At 44.1% G+C, this 26,020-nt stretch overlaps 1 protein-coding gene across 1 annotated transcript in view; it reads right to left on the reverse strand.

Moving 5' to 3' along the window:
- PLXNA4 (plexin A4) overlaps positions 1–26,020 on the reverse strand; it is a 523,648-nt gene that overhangs the window by 452,932 nt on the left and 44,696 nt on the right. The window lies entirely within an intron of this gene.

The following is a 26,020-nucleotide window of genomic DNA, read 5'->3' on the forward strand; positions in this document are numbered from 1 at the left end:
GAGGGAGAGCTGCCGGCAGAGGGGCAGGGGCGCCTCCCTACACTCTCCCACCCGCCGCCGCCTGGCTCGCCGGCTCTCGCCCTACCAATGTTTGCCGACACCCCCCTGGGTCCCCTCGGCCCGCACAGAGCCACCCTGGCGGTGGTGATGTGGGGCGGAGAGGGGGGCATACATGGGTGACCCGGGCGCAAGGCGCGCGCTCAGAGGGAGGCACCCAGCCGCATCGGAAGGTGCAGCTCTGGGCGCTGGCCGTCGGAGGGACCCTCAGGTGCTCAGGGCTGACACGAACGCACACTGACGCCGAGGCATACACCCATTCCTACTCAGAACCCCTCCCAACACCCCACCAAGTCACCCCCACATGGCACCCAAGGAGGCCGAGGACACTGAGGGCACAAGGCCTGCACGAGAGAACATGAGTGGTCAGTGCCCCAGAGCTGACTTGGTAACCTGACTTTTCCAGTCATGTTTATACTGAGCGGCTCTCCTGGCTCCTCTCTTCTCTGAAACCCTAGATCCTAGACTACATCCAAAACAGACCATGCCAACATCAGGGTGGTTTCTGAAGTCCAAAGAAAGAAATTACCATGTGGTTCTGGTTTAGGCAGTGGAGATGGGGAGTGGGTGGCACTACCTCCCAAACCTCTGCCTAGATCCCGTTAGGAATGGGCCCACCACCAAGAGAACCCAAAGGGATTCCCACACCTGTTATTGCAACTCTGTGCATACCTCCCTCATCCTCATCCCCGCTCCCACCATAGTCTCAGGGAAGTGGCACCTTCAGCAGTGTCCAGTAGGCATTCCCTGGGATAGGCAACCATCAAGGACGACCCTCTAAAGGAGTCAATGGCTCTTCGCCCCCTCTCTCCTGTCCCTTCTTTAGTTTTCCCTGTCCTCACACCCAACAACTCCCTGCCCATTACTGTCCCTCCCATCAAAACATCTCAGAGCCTCCTTATTAGGTGGACATGATTGATAATGGCATAAATTCCTCTACCTCCCTATATGGGTTATATTCTCACAGAAATCAAAGTTGTGTGAATTGGGGAGCCTTTGAAAGGAGCTGTGAGATGATCGTTTAAGTCCCAAGGTGAGCAGCACATGTAGGTCAGGCTTGGCCCACCCATAGAGGACCCCACTGAAACTTTGCTCTCACCAATGAGAAGATGAACCAAGCCAGAATGAGGAGTAAACCAGATGTTTGATTCTTTGGTTAAAGGATATTCCAGGAGACAGCGTGGAGCCCTTTTAGTCTCTGGTTCTCTGCTAAGTATTGCATGGCCCAGAAAGCAGCAAGGAGTTATCTTATTAAGCTCACGTGAATACATTGATCTGGCTCCACTCTTCCCAGAAACCCTGAATCCCAGACTCTAGATAAAGCACACAATATCAGGTTAGTTTCAGAAGTCCAGAGACACACATAACAAAATCACTCAATGCTACTGCCTCTTGGACATCCTTCTGGGGTGGAGGAAGCTGAGGGCCAAATGTTTCTCTGTGCAAGACTGGGATTAGCATGAGGCCAGCCGTGCACTGAGGATGCAAAATCGAAGGAGTCCCCCTCACCCCCAGATCCATGTAAGGTTTGCATCACCTGATCCTGGCACTGCTTCTAGGTGCCCCTTTTAAAATTGCTGCATGGGACCATCACAGTCCATTCCCAGAAGTGAGAGCCCAGATAGCCCCACGGAAGTCCCTAATGGGTTACTTAAGGAATATTGTTCAATAAAAGCAGGGCAGGGGGTACTCCTTCTGAATATCTGTTGGCCACTCTGTATGCCGTAAAATGCTGAAAGGAAGAGGGGAAGGTGAGAAAACAGCTCTGTCTCCATTCTCAGTCATTCTGGCATGTATTTTTAATACAATCTGATTGTCTTTTTCCTCCTCGTATCAGGCGTGTGTGTGTTTGTATGTGTGTGTGTGTGTGTGTGAATATGGCTTGAGTTCCAGGTCCATTTCCTGACGGATAGACAGGAAGTCAAAGACCTTTTTTTTTTTTTTTCAGAGGTGGCAAATAAAATGTGTTTATTATTCTTTATCTCCTGCCTAGTGTGTGGTGTCATTTATTTTCATTCAGAGAAATGAATGTCATGTGGTGCCTGAAGAGTAATAACAGAGCCAAATGACAGGGAAGACATACAGCAAAAAGCTGGACCAGCTATGGGCAGGTGAGGGGCCCAGCCAGCTCTCCGTTGTTTATGGGGCCATATCTCAAATTGCCTTTTCCCTGCTTTCCTTTCACTGAATAACACGGTGAAAGGCATACTGAAGGGGGCAGTTATCATATTATCGGAAGGAGGAGCAGAAAGGGTCAAATTAGCCGCAGTAGAGGATTTTTTTTTTCAGTGATGGTCCATTGGATTGACTCCCTTAAGTTAGGAGAATGGAATGGGGTGGGAAGAGTAGAGCCTCTACATTGGAAGTTAGAAGACACGTGTCCTACTTCTGGTCCTGTCATCGGCTTTATAATTTGGAGCAGGTCACGTCCTCTCAATGATACTTCATTTCCCATTTGACACATTTGCCCCTTAGAGTTGCAATGACATTCAAAGGATATACCATCTTATTAATGTGCTTTGAAACTAAAAGGTAGGTACAAAACACATGTAGGGAATTAGGGTCACTTTCCAGACAAATGTATCTTTTTTATTTTCAAATAGAATGATACAATGAGGGTAGGCCTTCTGCTATCTTGTCCCCACCCCATGAATAAACACACAGGCAAAGGCAGCACCTTACCGCAGTTCAAAATGTGTTTCTGCATTAAGTACAAGTTCTTTTGGCTCTCACACCTCTTCTACCCTCTCCAACTGATGAGGGCTAAGGGAGACACAAGTAGGACCATCTAGCTGTCCCCTACTGACAATGGCGCTGCGAGTCACTCCCTCTGTCCCTTGCCTGGTCATGAAGCTGGTTATGTCATTGCCTGGACCCATGGCCACAAGAGGGAGAAGCTAAATGGCATATTGCTTCAGAGAGTCCTGTTTTCTAAAGAAGCTATGTTTGTGGGACTTGGGTTGGGGTTTATTGCTGGGTTTAGACAGAAAAAGTATTGGTTCATCTCTCACAGCTGAATAAAAGGACCAGCTTAATAGGAAAGAGGAGAAGAAACCCTTAAATTTCCCTTCACTTAACTACCACCATTTTATTAGCCTAGGAACAGTACCGCTATTTAAGTTGATAAAAGCCAGATTTGCTCGTTAAATAAATCACCAGAGCCTGGTGGTGCTAGAGAGACACTTTCTTTTCCCCAAGAGCTGCCCTCATGGCTGGGTCTTGTACCTTGCACTGGACAGAAACCACAGGCAGGCAGTCAGCAGCTTAAAAACCTAAATTGTGGCGCCACCTGCAGGACAGCAGAAATATCATCAGTATCCCACAGTTCAGCAGAGGAGGCAAGAGGAGACTTCTGCAGTGACAAGGGTGAGGCCAGGGTCCCCTCTGGCCCCTGCTTTCTGCATGTGTCACCAGATGTCCACAGCACACTCCAGCAGGCTTTAATCTGCATCCTTTTTGAATGCTGCCACTTCAAGGCATGGGCAGCAGCTCTCAAGATTCTCAATCCATTCAAACTAACTTATTCTTCCCTCTGTCTCCTAAAGGACTAAGTGGGCCTCTAAGCCAAGGGTTCTGTCTTCGAGACTGGACCATGGAACAGTAAAGCAGAAAGGAGAAGTCACTGCCTTTCGAGGAAGATGAGGGGAGGAACATCCTTGTGTCACCACAGTGCCTACTAGTAGGTTGAACTTGGTGGCTGGGTATTCTTAGGAGACCCAACTGTTCCAGGCTTCCCTAGCATGTGGGTGCAAATGAGCACAGAGATATTAACATCCGAATCTCAACTCCCAGCCTTTTCTGCTCAGATAAGACTTTGGCCACCACTGAGAAACCCCTCCCTGTCTCTTCCCATTATGTCAGAGACCCCCTGTGCTTAGGAACAAATCTGACCACTTCATTCACCACGAGTACCCTCTTGGAAACCCACTGCCCATGAGCCATTTGATGGAAGGACATCTCTGCATTGCCAGCTCTGTGGTTGCCCTCTGTAAGGGCACCTCCACGAGGCTGCACTGCTGGACATGGCAAGCTCTGCTGCAGTGCCATGGCTTTCCAAGCCACACCAGGGGATTGGTGTTTAAGTAGGGAGGACACCCCTCTCCTCCTACACACACACACACTGTGGATCTTGATCCTCTGGGCACCAAAACAACTCCCATGCCTCCCATGGTCCGAGTCTTACCCCCCTTCTTCCCCAGACCATTTCATCCATTGCCCCCTCTCCAGAATGCTTCCCTCTCTTTCAACTAACAACAACAACAACAACAACAAAACTTGTCTTTTTAACCACAGAAACCAGAAGTTAGAGGATATTGTGAGGTAAGGGGAGATGGAGGGAGGGAGGTGGCGTGACCTAACTCCATTGGCCAGAAACAACAGAGTCCCAGATCTGGCCAAAGCCATGTCTTGCTACAACAAGAAAGTGTAACACTTCTGGGGGTTAAGTCCTGGGAGGCACAAGATCCCATAGTATGCCTGAATTCCAAGGACTGGATACAGTTCATGTCTCCCACATGGTGCCTCTCTCTCAGCACTGCCTGGTTTAAATGAGTCACTTGGCCCCTCAGACTGGGGTGCACACAACAGAAAGGCCTCAGGTTGTTTTCCTTGTGATGAAGACAGATTTGTGCTGATGGGTTGAAGGCTTTTGCCTGGTGACACATTTACAAGATGGTTGCCAGGTGATCTGAGTGTAAGCTGTTCTAAGTGACTGTGGTTGCCAGCCTCCAAAATGGCCCCAGTGACTCTCAACCAGAGGTATTCATGCCCTCATGCAGTCTGCTCCCACACTGAATCAGAGCTGACTTAACTGACCAAGAAGTGACAGTGTCCAAGGCTAGGTCAAAAAAAGACATTTGAGCTTCCAGCTTGGTCTCTTGAGGCCCTTGGACCTGCCATGTGGTGAGAAACTGAGCCTACCCACAACCAACCAGTGCCAGCTTGCCATCCCCATGAACAAGCCACCCTAGAAGCCCATCCTCCAGCCCCAGTTCAGCCCTCAGATGATTTCAGCCTTCAGAAGCTTCCAACTGAGGTCTCAGACATCATGGAGCAGAGATAAGATATGGTTTTATGCCAGGGATTTGGTATGCAGTAACAGATAACAAATACAGTGATTTTCAGGGAAGATATCATTCCTCTGACCTTGACCTCATTAACCTCTTAAGCTTATTATTTGAGCCCCCTTGGCTTTAGAATGAGAAGGACAAAGAGGGGCATGCTTGATGCATGATAGTCTCTCATGCTGGTCAGGACTGGGCACCAATAGATGTCCTGCCAGTCACTCCCTTCAGAGCTCCTGGGTTAAGCCTCTTAGTACATCTCAGTGTGTTACATGGAAATGAGAAAACCCAGTGAAGAGGCTTGAAAGCATCCACATACAGAATACTGAAATCCAGCACTCACCTGAGATGGGCAATCATCAGTTCAGTTCCAGGGTATTGGCCATCAGAGACATTCAAGAGAGAGGCAGAAAGTTGTGCCAGGTCCTGTTCACTTTCACAAGCTGTCTGGCACCTGCCTCTGCCAGAGAGTCTTTTGGAGGTGAGGTTGAATGGGGTTCCAGGGTGAGGCCTTGCACCTGCCAAGCACCAGGCCTAGTGGTGCAGAAAGCGTTCCCTACATCTGATCCTGACCCGTGCTGCACCACAGGGCAGGAGGGAGGCCCAAGGATGCTTCCCATAGATGGCAGGTAGTATAAAAAGAGACTAGAAGTGAGATGTGATTGAAAGCTAATCGTCCACTTTCCCTACACACCATTCTCCTTGAGAACTTCTCGTATCACCTTCTCTCCTGTGCCCTCAGCAGCTTCCAGAGAGCTCACTGGAGCCTGTAGGCTATCAGCAACTCCAAGGCATATACAAGGGTTAGGACGAAAGAAGAAGGGAAGAAAGAGGCAAAGAGGAAGAAGAATGAAGGGACAGTGGTGCCTATGCGAAGTAGAGAAAGACAGCCGCAGTCAGTTGCCTTGGGGATTCTGAGGACAGGGCTTAGGCCCAAGGTGACCTCTCCCCACTTTAGTGTCTGCCTCCAGGACTCTGCGGCCTGGCTGCATTCTCCTTCTGGCTCTATTTTCCTGGCTAGGCCCAATATTCTTCCTCTATTTTTAAAGGGCTTTCTCCTAATGCACCCCTGCTGACTGTAACCTTCACAGCTGTGAGGTGTCCCTTGTGGAGTCCAGAGAGAGCAGGTACCCTCGAAACCTGAAGTCCACAGAGGTGTGTGGTAGCACATGAGGCTTGGGGAGGGCCACTCGTGCCATCTCTCCCTAACTTTGCAGCCAGTGATGCCAGGCCCAGCAGCTGGAAATCAGCCACTGTGGATGTATTTGCACCATGGAAATTGGCACATGCTACAAATCAGGACTTTTGTTTTTGTGGAGAGCTGATTGTTAAACACCTTCCAGTACACTTCTGGCAGGTCCAATGATGGGCCTAGATAAGGCAGGTCAGCCCAGGCCTGCCAAGTTCTCAAATAATTGTTCATAGGAACCCATCAGATACATGAACTGCATCAGCCCAGTTCAGGGTCAGAATAAGAGTTTCTTTCTGTGCGTACCCCATCTTTTGATTATAAGAAAATATTAATATGGAATCTTTCTATTAGCTGTTCTTTCCAAGTCCTACAGGTAAGAAGCCTTTACTCGTGGTTTTTGACACTAAAATCAAATCGTTATTCTTTTCCTGCTAGGTAAACTGAGGCAAGGCATGTTGATGTGACCCACAGGTGCATAAGAAGCTTGAAATATACATCTGGTAACACCTGTCATTTACTCCCTCCACCTCAAACTTAAGATTAATGCCTTGGGTTTGGCAGAAATTCTGTTTTCATTTCCTCAAAGCACTGCTGTTAAAATTACCATATATCCATACAACAGAACATGGTGCAGATGTAAAACAAAATGAAAACAAAATGAAGTAAATCTATGTATGCTGCTCTGAAAAGCAACAGCAAAATGCAGAACGGTGTATTCGTGTATATCTTTGCATATTTTGAATATACAAAATAGGCTTGTACATACATAGGACATTTTGGAAGGATACACAAAAAACAGCAGAAACCTCAGAGTGAGAGAACGATGTGTATTTTCTTAATTTATTGTATATTCTTTATTCTTTTGACATTTTACCACGTGCAAGTACTACATTCTCCATTTTCAAAAGCTAGTTGAAAATGAACAAAAAAATACTGCTACTAAAAACATCTTTCTCACACCGCCAGTCCTCTGCTCGCTCGCTCTTCTCAAATCCAGCCAACCACTCCTCCACCCCATCTGTATCATATTCGAGTTTGCCTTTGTTCTAGTTTCCTACTAGATGCACCCTGTTGCTCCTCTTTTGTGGGCTGCCGTGAAGGTCACACAGCAGCCTGTCTGCCTAGGCATGATCCGGTAAACGTCCCAGAGAATGAGACTTCATCTCTCATTTCCTAAAGACCAGCCAGTATCCTACTTGGCCAGAGAACTTCTGTTTGGCACTAGATTGATTATAGGGGGATTCCAGAGATGCTCCAGCACCTCCTTTCCATGCTAAAGCAAGCAGCTTTAGATCAAGTCAAAGGAAATACCCTTCTACACTGGAGTCAGTAAACTCATGGAAACTAACACTCAGACATGGTACAGGCCAAAAATAGGATGATGCCAGGAAACATTTAGATAGCAATGGTCAAAAGCTCCATATTGTTATTAATGTTATCAGGAACTGTGTAGGGAGAGACAAAGAAAGACCAGAGACAGGCAAATGGCATTCCAGTTTTGCAAAAGGGGAAAATAATGTGAGTTCTGAAAAACACAAACAAATGAGTGTGGCCCCCAAAGTGACCATTGGATCACTAAAAGATAGGTATGTGATTATTTAGAAAAGGATGTGATTGATCACTAGGAGTAAGTCTGAAATCACCATCTTTATCATTTGGGGCTGCTATTATGAAATGCCACTCTCTGGGTGGCCTTAACAACAAATGTTTTTTCTTATGATTCTGGAGGCTGGAAGTCTGAGATGAGGACAACATGGTCAGGTTCTTGGTGATGGCTCCTTTCTGGTTTATGTCCTCAGATGGTTCTTCCTTGGTTCATTCAAGCAGAGAGAGATCTCAAACGACTCTTTCTTTTTTTATAAGGACTCTATCCATCAGGGGCGGGGGCTCTACCCTCATGACCTCATCTAAACCTAATTACCTCCAAAGGCCCCAACTTGGGGGGTTAGGGCTTCAACATATGAATTGGGAGTGGGATAACACATTTAGTCCATAGCAATTACAAAGAACAAACTTGGTTAGGCTGGTCTTGCTCTCTAACTTAACAAGGCTGTGAGGCTTTTAGATCAAGGAAACGTAAGAGAGAATATCTGAACTGAATCAAGGCATTTAATAGACTCTTTAATAAAATCCTTGTAGAACACCAGGCAATGTAGGCTGGTGAATTAATTGACTCAATGGTTAAACCCCAAAGATGTTCATTAATGCATCAAAGACAACATGAAGGAAGGTTTTCTTAGGGTATATGTCAGAGCTCTGTTCTCAGACTAATCCTATTCAACACATTTACTAATGACTTGGATAATGATAGAGGAGACATGGTCATCAAATTTGTCTACGATTGCAATAAAAGAAACATATTAAATGTGAGTATTGACAATCCTGCTCCATCTTAAAGAAAAAGAAACTTTTGCCGAATGTCGGGCATTCTGGGTGTTGACAGGACATTCTGGTGTTACCTTGAGGTACCATTCTAAGGAATGAAAAAGGTGAGAGAGCTTAACAGATTTACATTTGAAAATATATGGCTCTCAGGCCAGGCACAGTGGCTCACACCTATGATCCCAGAACTGGGGAGGCCAAGGCAAGTAGATTTCTTGAGCTCAGGAGTTCAAGACCAGCCTGGGCAACATGGTGAAGCCGCTTCTGTGCTAAAAATACCAAAAAAATTAGCCAGGCATTGTGGTGGGCACCTGTAGTCCCAGCTACTCAGGAGGCTGAGGCAGGAGAATCACTTGAACCCGAGAGGTGGAGGTTGCAGCGAGCCGAGATGGTGCCACTGTACTCCAACCTCGGTGACAGAGTGAGATTCCATCTCTAACAACAACAACAACAACAAAATTAATTAGCTGGGTGTGATGGCATGTGTCTGTAGTCCTAGCTACTCAGGAGGCTGAGGTGGGAGGATCGTTTGAGCCTAGGCAGGAGGTCTAGGCTGCAGTGAGCCGTAATTGCACCACAGCACTCCATCCTGGGTGACAGAGTGATACCTTGTCTCAAACCAAAAACAAAGTATGAGCTGAAGTTGACAATAAGCTCAATATGAATCAATAGTGAAACATTGCCAAAGTCAAGGGAACGTAAGCTGTATTGAAAGAGAATGGAGTCCCAAAGGAAGCAGTCCTGCTCAACTTTGAGGTAGGTAGACTATACCTGCATTATTGTATAGAGCTCAAGGCCCCACACTTTAAGCACTTTATGATAAGTTTGAGCACATTCAGGAGAGAGTAGCCGAGCCCAGAAGGGAATTAATTTGAAACAATCAAAGTAACTGGTGATGTTCAGCTTTGAGAAGTAAGGCTCAAGGGAACATAACAGCTTCAAATATTTGAAGGGCTGTCAAAGAGAAGAGCTGCTGCATTCCTTCTGTGTAACATCAAGATGTGAAAGTAGGATCAGAGAATGGAACTTATCTTATTTAGACATATTTTGGCTCAATGTGAGGAATATCTTTCTAATAGAGTTCTCTAAAGATAAAATAAATTTCCTTGAGTGGTAGTGAGTTCTCCATCACTTTGTGTGGTCAGGCAGAAACCAGGGGATGGTCAAGTGAAGACTAGAGTTTGGATTGAATGACCTCTGATATCTCTAGAGGTTTGAGATGTTTTTCATTCTGTATTTATCATTGTATGCCCTATGGTGCCGTAGGCTTTGCATTGACTCAGTAGATATTTATTAGGTTGAACTGGAATGCTTTGGGGGTAATTCCTTGGGAAGAGAACCAATATCCCACCCAAGACCATTACTAAGGAGAGAAGTCAATGATGAAGCCAGAAACTTAAGGCCAAGGATGGGATGAAGGGAAGGAGCAGGCACAGAACTCAATTAAACCCTGCCTCTTCCCACTCTGCACTGTACACCTCATTCACCAGATACACCATCTTCCACTTGGTGCTGGTCCATATGAATTTATCTTCCATGTTCCTTTTGCCTACTGGATATTCACATAATCCAGGGCTCTGAATTTTTGTTTATTTTTCTCTTTGGTTTTCAAATCTTCTTCCCATTCCACACTCCCCAGAGTTCCCAGTCTTTCTTTGTTCTATGTCCAGATTCCTTTTGTCTCCCTTTTCACTAGGTGGTCTCTCCCTTTCCTTGGGGGACCCTTTCCATTTCTTCCTTCCTACCCCCTTAACCCTCTGAAGCCTTCAACAGTTAATAAGGTCCTGAAAACTAGGACAGAGATCTTAATGTCCCAAAGAAGCCTCAGGTGACGAACTCAGTGTCAGGTAGTATCATCTCATCCCATGGACTGTGAACCTGGGGGCTGGACAGGTTTTTGTCCTATGCCTAACTACACTGTGGACATTCTTCAAACTAAAAATAATGACTGCTTTTTCCTCCTCTAGTTTGTCTTAAATGACCTGAACAATGGCATTCTCATCTCTCCCTTGGGAGAAATTATTCTATCATCAATGCACCTATCTGTGAAAGAATGTGTGCTGCTTCTTCTGCAGGAGTTCCAAATTTTATCTAAACTCTTTACCATTCCCAATTATGCTTCCTTCTGTACTGCAATCAGTATTATCAACACTGCCATCATTTTCTTCTCCTGAAAATAAAACTAAAGCACCTGTATTTTCCTCTCTGGTGGCTTTATCAACATCTTTCAGACATGATCATAATTTCCCTCCTAATTCTTCATGCGTATTCAGGCATAGAAACTACAGAAGAGAACACACCTTGAGGAAGGAAGGAAGGAAGGAAGGAAGGAAGGAAGGAAGGAAGGAAGGAAGGAAGGCAGGCAGGCAGGAAGGAGAAAGAGAGGGAAAAAAAGGAAGAGAAAGAAAGAGAGAAAAGAAAGAAGGAAGGAAGGAAAGAAGGAAAGAAAGAAAGAGAAGACAAAGAAAGAAAAGACAAAGAAAGAGAAAGAGGAAGGAAGGAAGGAAGGAAGGAAGGAAGGAAGGAAGGAAGGAAGGAAGGAAGGGAGGGAGGAAGGAAAGGAGGAGAAGAGAGGAAGAAAAAAGGAAAAGAAAGATGGAAAGAGAGAGAAAAGAAAGAAAGAAGGAAGGAAGGAAAGAAAGAAAGAATAAAGAATAAAAAAGAAAGAAAAAAGAAGAAAGAAAGAAAAAGAAAGAGAGAAAGAGGAAGGAAGGGAGGGAGGGAGGAAGTGAGGGGAAAGAGAGGAAGCAAAAAGGAAAAGCAAGAAAGAGAGAAAAGAAAGAAAGAAGAAAGAGAAAGGAAAAGCAAGAAGAAAGAAAGGAAAGAAGAAAGAAAGAGAAAGAAAGAGAGAGAGAGAAAGAAAGAGAAAGAAAAGAAAAGAGAGAAGAAAGAAAGAAAGAGGAAGGAAGGAAGGAAAAAGGAAGGAAGGGAGGGAGGAAGAGAGGGAGGAAAGAAGAAAGGAGGGAGAGAAGAAAAGGGGGAAAGAGGTAGGGAAGAGAGAGAGAAAGAAATAGAGAGAGGAAGGAAGGAGTGATTATGACAATAATAAAGGTATATTCAAACAACCAAAAGAGATAGTATAGATTTTCATGGGATGATAAAGATTTTTTATTTTAGAAAATTTCATTGTAATTGTAGAGCAAAATATACCAACAGGATATTTTATGTAACTCATATCATGTTTAGAATCATCCATTGAAAAAAACATTTACGGAATGCCTGCCGTATGTCACCATGCTGCAGACCAAAGCTGTTTCAGCCATAGTCGCTACCCTTAGAGATTTTCAGGTGAATAGGGGACAAAACAGCAAACAAATAACTGTCGTAGTCTGTTGTTAATGCTAAGATATAAGTATTCTCCCAGTAGTGTGGGATTGTAAGGGAGACAGTGTCGATTTAGAATGCAATTCTTCTTGATTCTGATCATAACACTATATTTATTATAACTATGTATTTTTATTAATATTGTCTCTGCTGTTACGACGTTTTAAAAATAAGACTCATCTCAGTAAGAAATAGTAATGTTTATATATGTTCTTCTAAGTTAAGATTTTAAGTTATAGAAAGTTGATGATAGCATATTATTTAACTAGCATGTTGCCCAGGAAGCTCTGATTGTTCTAGCTTTTAGTATCCCCATTTATAAACACTCAAATATACCCTTGAGGAAGAAAACCAAGGACTCAGGTGAGTAGTCACCTCATATCTAGTCATTCTTTCTTTTACTCATTTGTTATGAAAATACACTGTGAGATCCTAATGTGTACCAAGCACTGCTCTAGGTGCTGCAGATAAAGTGGAGATCAAAGCAGACAAGGTTGCTCTTGTGCAACGTACATTCTGAATGGGGATGAGATGTAATGAGTGAAACAAACTAGCAATAGAACTTCTTGCAGTGGTAATTTACATGAAGAAAATTAAAACATGGTGTTGTGAAGAGTGGAGACACACAGGCTAGGAATGACTTCCTTGAGGTGATGACGTCTGAACTGAGACTGGAAGAAAAAGAAAGAGCCAGCAGATGAGAGAAGACGAAACAGAGGAGTGGCTGTGCAAAGGCTGTGAGCTGGGTCACGGAGGAGGGAAAATACTCAGTTCCAGGTGGGACACAGAGAAGGGAAAATACTCGGTTCCAAAGAACCATGAAAGGATCAGTGTGGGTAGAACTATGCAAGGGAAAGAAATGGAACACACAAATACACACATGGTAATACAATTGGGAAAGATAACACAGAAAAGAGTTAGGAAAATATATTGTAGCTCTAAAAAGACCTCTGGGTCATCTGACTTCTTATGCCATGTGAACCAAGCCTGGTTCCACAAAAGTTAACTGAGGCACAGGCACAGAAGGTAACTGAGGAAATGAACTGAGGACGGAAGGTGCTGATTAGAAATAAAGACTAAGTCAGTTAAAAAGGCCTTTGTCTGCAAGTAACAAAATGCCTATTGTGTTAGTCAGTGTTCTCCAGAGGGACAGAACTAATTGGATAGATGTATATATAAAGGGGAGTTTATTAAGGAGTATTGACTCACACGATCACAGGGTGAAGTTTCACAATAGGCCGTCTGCAAGCTGAGAAGCAAGGAAGCCAGGCTGAGTCCCAAAACCTCAAAAGTAGGGAAGCGGGCAGTGCAGCCTCCAATCTGTAGTGAAAGGTCCAAGAGTCCAAAACCTGAAGAGCTTGGAGTCTGATGTTTGAGGGCAGGAAGCATCCAGCACAGGAGAAATATGTAGGCTGGAAGACTAGGCCAGTCTAGCCTTTCCACGTTCTTCTGCCTGCTTTATGTTCTGGTTGTGCTGGCAGCTGATTAGCTGGTACCCACCCAGATTGAGGGTGGATTGTGCCTCTCCTAGTCCAACTGACTCAAATCTTCATCTCCTTTGACAACACCCTAACAAACACACTCAGGAACAATACCTTGCATCCTTTAGTCCTGTCAAGTTGGCACTCAGTATTAACCATCACACTCATCTAACTACTCAAGCGGTAAGACATTTAATATCTCAGGAGAGCAGTCTGGAGGTAGGTGGCTCCTGGCTTGGTTCAGGGACTCAGTGAGGTTATCAAGGACTCAGTGAGGTTATCAAGGACTTAGTCTCTCTTCCTACTTTCTCTGCATCTCCTTCCCAGTGCTCCCTTCTGACAGCAAGTGAAACCTCTCAGAGTGCTCCTGCATGTCTGATTGGCGAGAATTGGCCACTCCAAGCTGCAAGGGAGGCTGGGAAAATGAGCATCTGGAAAATAAGCATGGGATCACTAACACTGATTTGGACTAATCAAGAGTCAAGGTGTCATCCCCCGCAGATGCAATCAACATGGGGAGCCATGGAACAGGGGATGGAGGGGAGATTGGGCCACAGAAACACAGGGACCATGTTGGGGACAAGAGGGAAGAAAAAGAGAACGCACTGTAATGGATTCAGAAGACATGGATTACTGTCCCAGCTCTGATCAAATCACTCAAACAATCTTCACCACAGTTCTTCATCCATACAGTGGAAGTGACAGTATTTCTCTGTCAAGCAGGATGTGAAGAGCACGAATTGCCAGAGTGAATTGTGAGCACCTAGTGTCTGCCCATGACTCCACAAGGATGCAGGAAAAAAAGTATTGTAACTTCTGTTTCTATCTATTTTTCTCATTCTTTTAAAATATATACAGTTATGCATATAAAATACATAATGCATTACAACAATAGAATATATATAACTTATAAATACATACATGTGTATATGTTGGAAATGCTCAAAAAATTTACTGATAAGGATCCAGATTTTATTTGTAAGCTTGGAAACAGTTCCTTAAAAACATAACACATATAAAGGACTTAGCACAGGACTGGGAGCATACTGGGTCTTCAGCAAAGGCTGTCCCCATCTCCCTTTCAGATGCATTAGTGTTGCCATTTTTAATGGCAAGGGTCGGCATCTGTCACAGTCCCTTCCAACTCCATTCTCAGAATGCTGCGTGTTACGTACTCTTTTGGCACCTCAAATCCCTGTCCCAGAAAACAGGATTACAGGCGCTGCGTCCTACAAGCAGCTCCCGGGAGCTATTATCACATAGCTACCCCAACCCCCAGCATCTTCTCCTCTTTCCCACCTGCTGTTCATCTTCCCTATATGTCTTGGCTGGTGGGAACTTCTATAAAGGGGTGAACAACAGCAAGGAGAGGAGGAGAAGCAAAGCCAGCCAGAGAGGTGACCCACAAGCCCATGAGGTGAAAGGCCCCTCGGGGAAGGGAGAGTTAAAATTCAAGGTCTGGGCATTCTCTGTGCAATTCATTTCTCCCTGGGAACCCTGCCTCCCATTAGCATGGACAAATGAGAATTGCCAGTATCTACATTCCATCTGCCCTCATCTTCCTTTGCAGCTACTCAAAGCCCTTTAGAAAGAGCCTCTCTTTCTTCCTCCCAGCGTCACCTCTGCGGTGGACAAGAGACAAAGATGGGAGTGCGGTGCAGGGAGAGAAACAGAGTCATGAGGTCACTTAGCGGCTCAGCTAGAATGCACCCAGGAGTCCTGACACCCGATCAAAATCACTCTTCTCATTAAAAGCACAAAGATAAAACCTCCTTCATAAATCTGAGGCCCGTTCGCATTATCCTCAGCCATCAGTTATGCTTGCTGTGGGCCATTGTTCATTTATTTAATTTAACCTTTTTTTTTTTTTCTGTAAAGCTTTTGGGTTTGCCTTTAAAAACCCACATTAAATTCTCATTTAACGATTTGACGGGGTCCCCTTTAGCTCCCTTTAAAAGAGCTGCCGATAAAGGAATAAACTTGCTGCAGAAATAAGAAATAAGCCTCCGGAACACTGTAGCCCTTTTATGCCATGGCTGTCCAGGCTGAAGCCCCTCTCAAATGAATGGAGAGATAATGCTAATGGAATTACACATTGTGACTAGATCAGGGGCTGCCACAGAAAGATAAATACCAAAGCAAGGCTAAGGCATTTAATCAAAAACAAACCCCTAGGTGTTTTTTTTTTTTTCCAGAAGCAAAAAAAAAAAAAAAAAAACCAAGACCCTGTTTTGCCACCTGCATTTCTTCACCCACCTTGATGTTATTTTTCCAGATAATTTGGTTTAAGGGAGGTCCCCCCCACACATATACATTTGAAAGCAAATTAAATTAGTTAAGAGTGATCTACCCAACCTATGTTTACAGTGATACAAATGACAGGGTGGCAAGCCTCTCAGAAGATAAACCAGAGGTGGACTAATTCGTGAGGATGATATAACGCTTATCTGTTTTGTTTAGGCTCAGTTTTAACAAGATAAAATCGTTGGGCCTGGTGTTCTGCCAGTGGGGAAGCTGTTTACCCACACAACTGACACGCAGCGTGGGCTGACGTGGAATCTAAATTAGCTCCTCTCCCTGCCTACCCCAGCTCCAAGCTGGTTGGGTTAGTCCGACCCTCAGAGAACAGGTCTCAGGTCTCAGGAAAAAAAAAAAAAAAAATCCACATAATGATCATTTGTCATCTTTAGGGTCTCATGATTTGTCCTGGCTCATCCTAAAATTAAAATTAATTTTGTGACACCACCCCAGGTAAGCCGTGACACCCTGGGTGTGTCCGTCACAGAAATGGATGCCATCTGCCTCTCCTAGGCAAAGATGGAACTTACTAAAAGGACATCAGGGACTTGCAAAAGCAAGAAGAAAGGGAGTCCTGGAGGATGACTAGGGAGGAGGCCCCACGAGGCCACTTTACAGGACAGGCGGGTGCAGGTGTGGCTGCAGCACTGGGACCCAAATGTGGCCTCCACGTCGTGCCATCGCGCATTCCAGGGACCAAGTTGCAGGCAGCAGGTCTCACTGGCTCAGCCTAAGGCATGTATCCACATGGGCTCCCTGAAGACAGGAGAAAGAGGGTCTGCCCTTTCAATCCGCAGAGAGGGAAACAAGTGCAGCCTGCCATGGAAGGGCCATACAATAGGGGATTCCCCAAATGAGAGATCAGGCACTCATAAAAAGAGGTTGAATGAGGGCACCCCAATACTGGCAAGTGATTCCTATGTTAGGGCTGAGAAAAGTGTGCCTGGGCATCGTTGTTCAGCTCGAGCATCAGGTGGGAAGCAGTTTGCAGTGATGAAGGGAGCTCCGGGTGATGGACCAAGAGACCCAGACCCAGGCATGGGGCCATGACCAGGCAAGGCTACTTGAGCTAAGGCAAGTCTATGCCTCTCTACTCGTTGTTATGGGCTGAATTGTGTCTCTCCCAAAATTCATGTTAAAGTGGTCACCACCAATACCTCAGAATGTAACTTTTTGGGAATTAGGAACATTACAGATGCAATTCATTAAGAGGAGCTCATCCTGGAGGAGCATGGGACCCTAATCCAACATGACCGGTGTCTTTACAAAAAGGGGAAATTTGGACACAGACACCCATACAGGGAGAATACCATGTTTTCCATAAGGAGTTATTCTGTCTCAAGTCAAGGAACTACCAGAAGCTAAGAGAAAGGCTTGAAACAAGCCTCCCCTGGTGCCCTCAGTGGGAGTACAACCCTGCAGACACCTTGATCTCAGACTTCCAGCCTCCAGAACTGTGAAACAGATTTCTGCCAAGCCACTCGGTTTGTGGTACTTCATTACGGCAATCCTAGGAAACTAATAGGCTCATTTTCTATAAGGTGAGTAGGATGGACTTGACTTGCAGTTTTCAAACTGTTTGAGTCTTGACTTCCATTTGAACTTTCTCAGAGTCCCAACACTTTGTGGCAGCACCCTTTGAAAGCCATGGTGTGATCTCCGAGGTCCCTCCAGCTCTCACTCTCTAAATTAAAGCCGTTTTCAGTTTTGACAAAGAACGGTTCAAAATTTAGGGAAGACTGCATGGGGGACATTTTCTTCTCCAGCTGCATGGATAGGCTGGTCTCTTGATGGGACCCTGCTGGACTCCATTCCACACAATTCCACTCTGCTTCTTCAGGCACTGAGCCCTGGGAGAAGGTGGCTACTTCACACACGAGCTAGAAAGTACAGAGATTTCTGGGTCTAGTCCAGTGGTGTCTCCATTCAGACAGAGATTAGATAGATGATAGATGCTAGATAGATAGATGGATGGATGGATGGATAGATAGATAGATAGATAGATAGATAGATAGATAGATAGAGAGCTTTGCCAGGCTTAGATCCTGTTAGATCCCGGAGACTCGGTCCCATTCTAGACCTAGTCACCATCTCAAGTTCCACAGTGGACCCAACCACGTGAAAGCTTCCATGACCTGCCACTTCCCCATCTTCCCACAGAGACCCCCAGCACCCAGCAGTGATGTCCAACGCCACATAGAACAATAAACACCACTTTGAGATGTATATGATGCCCTTGTTGTCTATCTTTAAACAGAGAAAGAAGCAGCATAGTATCACCAATATTGGAGGGTCACCAGGCATCATGGCAAACTTGATGACACAGGTGTCAGAAGCCTCTGCAAGGGATGATGCCTCATGGGGACTAACTGCCTAACTATTCATCTGTCTCCCATGCTAGACTGGGAGCTCCAGGAGAACGAGGACTTCTGTGCTCATAAGTTTTAAATCCTCAGATACGGGTGGATCAGCGACGAGTGCTCCAGAGGGAAGACCTGAATAATTACCTTGTTCTTAAAGCCCATATTATTTTAAAACCTGGAAAAGCGGTACTTTCACAATACCCAGGCACTAAGTCACAAGAGAGGAAACCTTGTCCAGATATACTGGCCCAACCTGATTCTCGTTCACTCAGTACACTGGTGACCCACATGTAGAGGAAGATCAAATAGAAGTTACAAAGAAGTTGCCATTCTTTCTCCCCCCAAGTATTAAGACAAAATTGCTTCAAATGTATATAAACTGTTTGAGATTACTAAAATGAACACTAGGTGCCCTCCACCTATACCCAACAATTGTTATCATCTTGTCACATTTGTAGACATCATGAAATTTCACTTCTAGACCCTTCAGCAAACCTCTCTTGAGAATAAAACATTATCCTACATACCTTCAATACCATTATTGTGTATAATAAAATTAATAATATTCCATTATATTATCTAACATCAAGTCCCTATTCAATTTTTCCATCATCTTAAGAAATATATTTTTATAGGATTTTTTTCACAATTACCAAGATCCAATCAAAAGTCACACATTGTATTTGGTTGTAGTGTCTGTTGAGTCTCTTTTAATTCAGTACAGCCCTCCAACTTTTTTCTTTCATGACACTGATTTTTTGATGAAACCAGGCTGACAGTTTTATAAATGTTGTATATTCTTGATTTGTCTGATTGCTTCTTCCTGGTGTTGTTTGACTTGTCCCTCTATCCCCTAGAAATGACTGCCATCTTGACCTACCAAACACTCTGAGTGTGGGCTGAGATTAAGACAAAAGCAGGGCTGGATGTTCCTGCTCTAAGGTCTTCTGGGCCTCTCTCCACTGAGTGCAGGGTCCACACCAGCACCTCCACCATGACACAGCCACTGAATGCCTCGTCCTGCCAAGCCACTGCTCCAGGACACTGGAGAACAGTGCTGTCCCTTTCTGGACTCTGCTGCCTTTGTGATTGTAGTGAGCACAGCAGGAAACATACATACAATGCCACAAAAGATTATGAAGATTTAAAGGTTTCTCAGTGATTTATGTCTCTTTAATTAAGGGCTTTTATGCTTTAATTAAAAGTTGCAGAAGTTGTCTTTACTTCTGAAAATGCATTTATGGTTGACTGCTTGCATGAATTAAATAGTATCAGATCCCTGGGTTGGCTCCATGCTAGAGCCCTAGAGCTCATTGGGGTAGGGAGAAGGAGGTCAGGGAAAAATACCATTAAGAAGGAAGGTTGTGACAACTTTCATTACTTTTTGATGATCATGCAATAATTTTCCATGATAAATCATCTCATTACATCTACAACCTTGGAAACAGAATCTAAATCTGAAAAAACAAAAACAAAACAATAAAAACAGCATTGGAACCTGGTTTTAAAATGATTCACCTCCTCACTGAGGAAGCAGAATGGAAGTCTATATTTTATTACTAATTGTTTGATTGGTTCTCAGGTCACACTAACTACATCGGGGGTACGATTGTGCAGAGCTTTGATCTGAGCTTCCGTGCATAGTCTGCTAAAGTCAGCAGCCATTTCTGGACCTAGATGTGACCCCAGACTGACTGATTGCCTGAGTCACCAGCCCAGTGTTATGGGCTTAGCTCAGGATCAAGGTGTGTTCCTCAATTCTCTCTGTAGAATTATCGTGACTTTCCTTGCATTCCCATTGTATTTATTTTTATAATTCACTTTGAATTTTTCCCTATCATTCTCTGAATTATATTATTTCTGTTCATGCCAGTCTCCCCCAATAGTTTGTTGTCTCCTCTGCAAGACCACTTCTCATTTCCCGAGCCCCCACTCAGGTAGAAGTCACTACATCATCATTTGTGTCACTGTTCTATCACAAGCAGAATTGTTCCAAAGTATCTCAATAATTCCATCCTACTGTTTAAATGAAATATGTCTATGTCCTTTTACTAAATTGTAAGACCTAGTGGCCATATTTAATCATCCCTTTTTTCTTTTCTATTTTACTAGGCTTTAGGCCAGAGAATTGAGTCAACTATACTTTTAGTTCATGACACGTTCAATCAAGCATTGTCTCTCTCCTTTCATTCATTCATTCATTCATTCATTCATTCATTCATGTATTTATTTATTCCCTTTTATTTCCCTTTCCCAATCCTGTTACTTTGCCCACTGACTACCATTCTGATAAGGTTAATGGGGGTCTTTTGTTTATATGCATTTTTGTAAAATGCGTATATATTTCATGCATATAGAATTTTAATTTACATACGTATATAATGTCATATGCTTCATTCTGTCCCTTACTGTTTTCACTCAATATTAAGTTCTGAGAATCCATCCATGTTGCGCGCTCTCTCTATATATATATAATATGTATATATCCAATCTGTAATTTTTAACTTCTCAATAGCACTCCATTGTGTGCTTCTACCACATTTTACATTTGTTACTGCCCATTGATAGGCACCCAGATTTGCACCTGGGTACAATCCCGTTAGGCACCTTTGGAATATATACTCAGGAATGGAATCTCTGGGTCATATGGTTAACAAATACATGTGACTAACTTGTGCTATGTTGCCCTTCAGAATGTCTACAACAAAATATATATTCCTTATTATTATTGTTGTTGTTGTTGTTGTTGTTTTGAGATGGAGTCTTGCTCTGTCACCCAGGCTGGAGTGCAGTGGTGTGATCTCAACTCACTGCAACCTCCGCTTCCTGGATTCAAGAGATTCTTCTGCCTCGGCCTCCTGAGTAGCTGGGACTACAGGTGCCCACCACCACTCCCATCTAATTTTTGTATTTTTAGTAGAGGCGAGGTTTCACTATGTTGGCCAGGCTGGTCTCAAACTCCTGACCTCATGATCTGCCAGCCTTGGCCTCTCAAAGTGCTGGAATTACAGACGTGAGCCACTGTGCCTGGCCAAAATATATATTCTTATTGGCATGAGATTTTCCATATTCCTACAACCTCAACAAATATTATCCAACCTCCACATTTTTGTCAGTTTACTACATTAAAGTAACATTTTAATTTGCATTTTAAAGAGATTTGGATTATTTCTGCATATACTTGTTAGTTGTTCAGGTTTCCTCTTTTATAAGTTACCTGTTCATAACCTTTGCCCATGTTTCATTTGGAGTTCTCATCTTTTGCTTGTTGATTTGCAAGAATTTCCTGTGAATTCTAAATAATAGTGCTCTGTCAGTTTTAAACACAGTAAAATATCTTCTCCCAATTGTCATCAGCTCATTCACTGTCCATGGTATCCTTCATCCAATAGAAATCCTGGATTTTGATACGATTATGGTTAAATAAAATACTTTTTTCCTTGTATTTTGCACTTTTAAAATTCCATCCAATTTTAAGAAAGTTATCCTTTTATCCGGGCCAAGGCGCAGGTGGCTTCCACGCCTGTGAATCCCAGCAATTTTGGGAGGCCGAGATGGGCGGGATCACTCACGAGGTCAGGAGAATCCCCAGGACCTTCCTGGCTAAAACATGGTGGGAAAACCCATTCTCTTACTAATAAAAAAAAACAATTAGCCGGGGCATGGTAGCAGCGCCATGTGAGTCCCAAAGGCTTTCTCGGGAGGCTTGAGGGGCAGGAGAATGGCGGAAACCGGGGGAGGCGGAGCTTGCAGTGAAAGCCGAGTGGCGGCCACTTGCACTCCAGCCTGGGGGAAACAGAGTGGGACTACCGCTCAAAAAAAAAAAAAAAAAAAAAAAAAAAGGAAGTTATCCTTTATCCTAGGTCTCAAAGGAAATCTTCTTTTAACCTTACAGTTTAGTCCTTCCTATTTAGGTCTTTAATCCATCTCTAGGTCACCTTTATATGTGGCATTAGGTAGGGCACTAGTTTAATGATTCTCTGTATGGTAAGTAGATTTAGCCAAATCTGTTAATTAAATAATTCATCTTTCCCTCAATCATTCATAATTCATCTTAACTGGGTATTTACTCCCTATACTGACTCTGTTCCATTGATTTTTTTGGCTGTTCTTGCCTGACCACCTCAGTTTTTGCTACCACATGTTTCTAATATGTCTTAAAGTCTGGTAGGGTAGGTTCCCCTACTCACTCCTATGATCTTGCTTTGTTGGTGGATTTTTATCCTTCTATGTAAATGTCTTTGAACTTCTTTATGAAAGAACTCCTTTGTTGTTTAAGGCATAGTTTGGGGTCTTTTTCTATGGTGGCGAGATGGAGGTTTCTGTCACATGTGGCTGAACATATTAAATGATTAGAACAGAATTAGATTAGTAATTGATTCAGTGGGTACATGTTGATCCTTTTCTGAAAGATGTCCTTGCACACACAACAAAGATCTAAGAAAGAAGTTGATGTTAAAATCCCCGTTTCACACATGGGGAAAGCAGTGTGGGAGCTGAGACTAAGATTTGTCTCTCATTCTTACTCAGATCTCAATTTGTTGGACAAATTTGCCTCTTCTAAATCAATGAGGGCTGGTCCCAAAGGTTCTTCATAGAAGAATCTAGGTTTACTCATGTAAACACCAAATAATTTTCAGTTCTAGTGACCGCCTGGGAAAAATCCAAGTAAGCCTCAAATTTTCAGACTCTGGTATGATTTTCTCAGGTTTGACTCTCTAGCTAGTGAGGTAATTAGACTCCCTGTTCTTTTCAAGGTCAAAGACCATTGAACCAAAATATGAGAACTTTGTCCACTCTTTGTGGCTAATGAGCTTGACTCTCAAGGGGCTATTTCGCCTCCTTCATGAGTTGTCATTTGGAGTCTACTCTCTCAGTCATGGCTTTGCAGGGAGGTTTGGAGCTTAGTCCAGAGCAAGCTTCCCAGATGACAGCTACATGCTCTGTAATCTATACGATCAAGAGACCATGTTGTCTCTGTCTACCAGCTTCTTTATGGCCCTGTGGTCTCCTTGTTGTTATGGGGAGTTTCTCAGCATGTTCTTCTCAAAATCAACTTCAAAATCACCTGAGTTAAATTGAATAAAAATATTTGCTTTTGTGACCAGGAGAAAAGTTTACACTCAAGACCCCAACAAGCTTCCCAGTCTTTCTTTCCAAGCCCCAACCCTGATCCTCTCACACAAGGAAGGTTTGAGCTTGCAGAAAAGACATTTACCGAGCCATCAAAATAGTTACCAGGGATGACAATGACCTGCCTCCCATCTTAGCCAGGGAAGAGAGTACAAGAGGGACCAGAGACATGAGAATCAGCCATGATACAGATCTGCACCGTGAAGAGACACAGGCATGGTGAGAAGGTTGTCAGACTCACTGTCTCACCTTTCAGTGGATTCTCCTCCACCCATGGAGGAGTCACTGAGAAGTGGAAAGAGCTCCCTAATGCCATCAGGAAGTATTAGTACAATTCTATGAACCAAAAGAAACATGGAAAAAGAAAGAGAACTTCTCCCCTACCATAACCAAAACTTTCCAATGAGTATGCCTATCAACCACTTACAACCCATCAATCAATTAAAAAATGAAAGAAATACGAAAAGTACCCAGAAAAGAGCTGTTAGCCTGGAAATAAAAGCCTTTACAAATTTCCCTATTTTTCTTCCTTTCCATACTATGTTTCTAATCTTCTCATAGCCAGTTTGCTGGTTTCAATTTTCCTTGAAGAAGCTCCCACACTAATGAGATTGGTCGTTTAAATGTCTCCAAGAAGCAGCATAGACTGCTGGGATCTGTATTCTCTTTATTGAAAAAAAAAAAAATATCAAATGGACTGCAGAGATTAAGGTGGAATTAATTCCACCCTGGGAAGAGAGAAGCCGAGCTGCTTCAGTCTCTTGGTTTATAAGGTCACCAGAGTCCCTTGTCGGGAACTATTCCTCCGTAAATCACTTCTGCCCAGCTACTCGGCAGCCCTGAGTTGCAGATAATCCAGACAGTGATTGTGTCTGGTCTCTAAGCAAAAGATTCATTGACCTCCCCTAAGAGGATTCTGGTACCAGCTTTGCCTGCAGGAAGAAGTGGATGAGCCCAGCCTCTAATATGTATCAGCTTTTTTGACCACCTGCAGGCCAGGATTCAGTCTCACAGGTAAACATGTTGAGTAGAGAAGCTACTGCTGAAAGTACAGATTCTGCTATGGGAGGGGGTCTGCATTCCCCAGGAGCCACCTTATACAGCATGCAAAAGGGCAGGGCCAACCTTAGGACTTGGGAGTCAGATACTGGACTTCAACCAAGTATATTAGACTCCCAGCTGTGAGGACTGGTTTCTATTTATATTTCTTCCTTGGGTGTGGTTTTGTATTTTAAAAACTGTATCACGCTGATGAGTGCATATTTAGCTACCAATTAATTCTGGCCTTGAGCAAATAACTTAATCTGGGGCGGGGTCCTTTGTTTCAAACAGATCTAAATTAAAACCCTGCATCCACTATGTATCGGTGGTGCCTTATTGGGAAAGTTAATGCATGTTTTGCAAGGTTGTGGTGAGGATTTAAAAGATAACATGCCTAAAGTGCCTAGCAGACTATCCGATTGGGTTATTTGCCCAGCTGTGCCCAACACTGTCCATACCCCTCTTCTGTGAAGTTCCCTGTGTTGCAGGGGTGGGTGCTAAGGTACCTGACTCCACTACCCCTCTGTGTTCCGGGGTGGTGGGGAGGTAGCACCTAACACAAGCCAGGCCAATATGTGTGCATTTCCCCAAGATTCTGCACTGGATGAGTGCTGAGAGAAATCAGTCTCTCTCTGGATAGTGGCCCATGAACTCCCACTAGCTCAGGAGCTGATGGGGACCCTGTGCTCTGCCAACCAGCCTGGAACAATGGGAGGAGCTAGTCTTCAAATGCAGAGAGAGAAGAGGAACATAGATATACAGAGAGGAAACAGACACAGGGTAGATATCATTCAAGGCTCTGCTTCTAATTCATCTCTGCCCCTGGCTTCCATGAAACTCATACCCTTGCATCCTCAAAATAAGGTTCCCTGTCTTGTGAAAATCAGCTTGTGCTGGTTTTGTTACACGAAATAGAAAAGAGTCTTAATAATCTGGTAAACAGTGGTTTTTCAATAAACAGTAAACACCAACTTATGTAATACACAAGAATTGGCCAAGGGATGCCACAGGTTCTCCTGCCTCACCCCACCTCTGCCCAGCCAACTATCTGACTTGATATAATTACTTACTGGGACATCTCCCCTATCTATATCTCCTTCTACAACTACTTCGAACCAAACTTATCATTATTCAATAATTCATTCATTCGATAAGCCATTTCTCTCTACAGGTGCAGGGACCATGACATACCTCTGTTTCCATGTGCAGATGGTGACATATCTCAGTCTTGTCCCCTCGATACAACTCTGCTTGCACCAGACTCTGCCCCTAGCCACAGTCTCTCCCTGGGACTCAACTCTCCTGGTCCCGCACTTCCCTCTTGTCCCAGCCCTTGATGGCTCTTCCTTTATTGACTCCAGTCCTAGCAGTGCACACCAGCCCAGGCTCAGCATCAACCTAAAAAGCAGTACTTTTAAAAGGCAAGTGTCCTCAGCACTCACAATAAAATTAACAAATGTGCAGGCCCCATGCTGAGCACTCCACAGGAACCATCTCATTTAATTCTCACGACTTATGAGTTTGGCACTGTTCTTATCCACATTTTATTGATGAAGAGGATGTAGCATGGGGAAGATAAGTCATTTTATTCAAGGTCACACGGTTAGGAAACGGCAGAGCTAAGATCCCACTCCACGCAGCGGTGTGCCAAGGCCATGCACTTTGCCTCATAGCCCCGGTAGACGA

Source organism: Rhinopithecus bieti, unplaced genomic scaffold (genome assembly GCF_001698545.2).
Source record: "Rhinopithecus bieti isolate Rb0 unplaced genomic scaffold, ASM169854v2 scaffold_13262, whole genome shotgun sequence".
Lineage (NCBI taxonomy): Eukaryota > Metazoa > Chordata > Mammalia > Primates > Cercopithecidae > Rhinopithecus > Rhinopithecus bieti.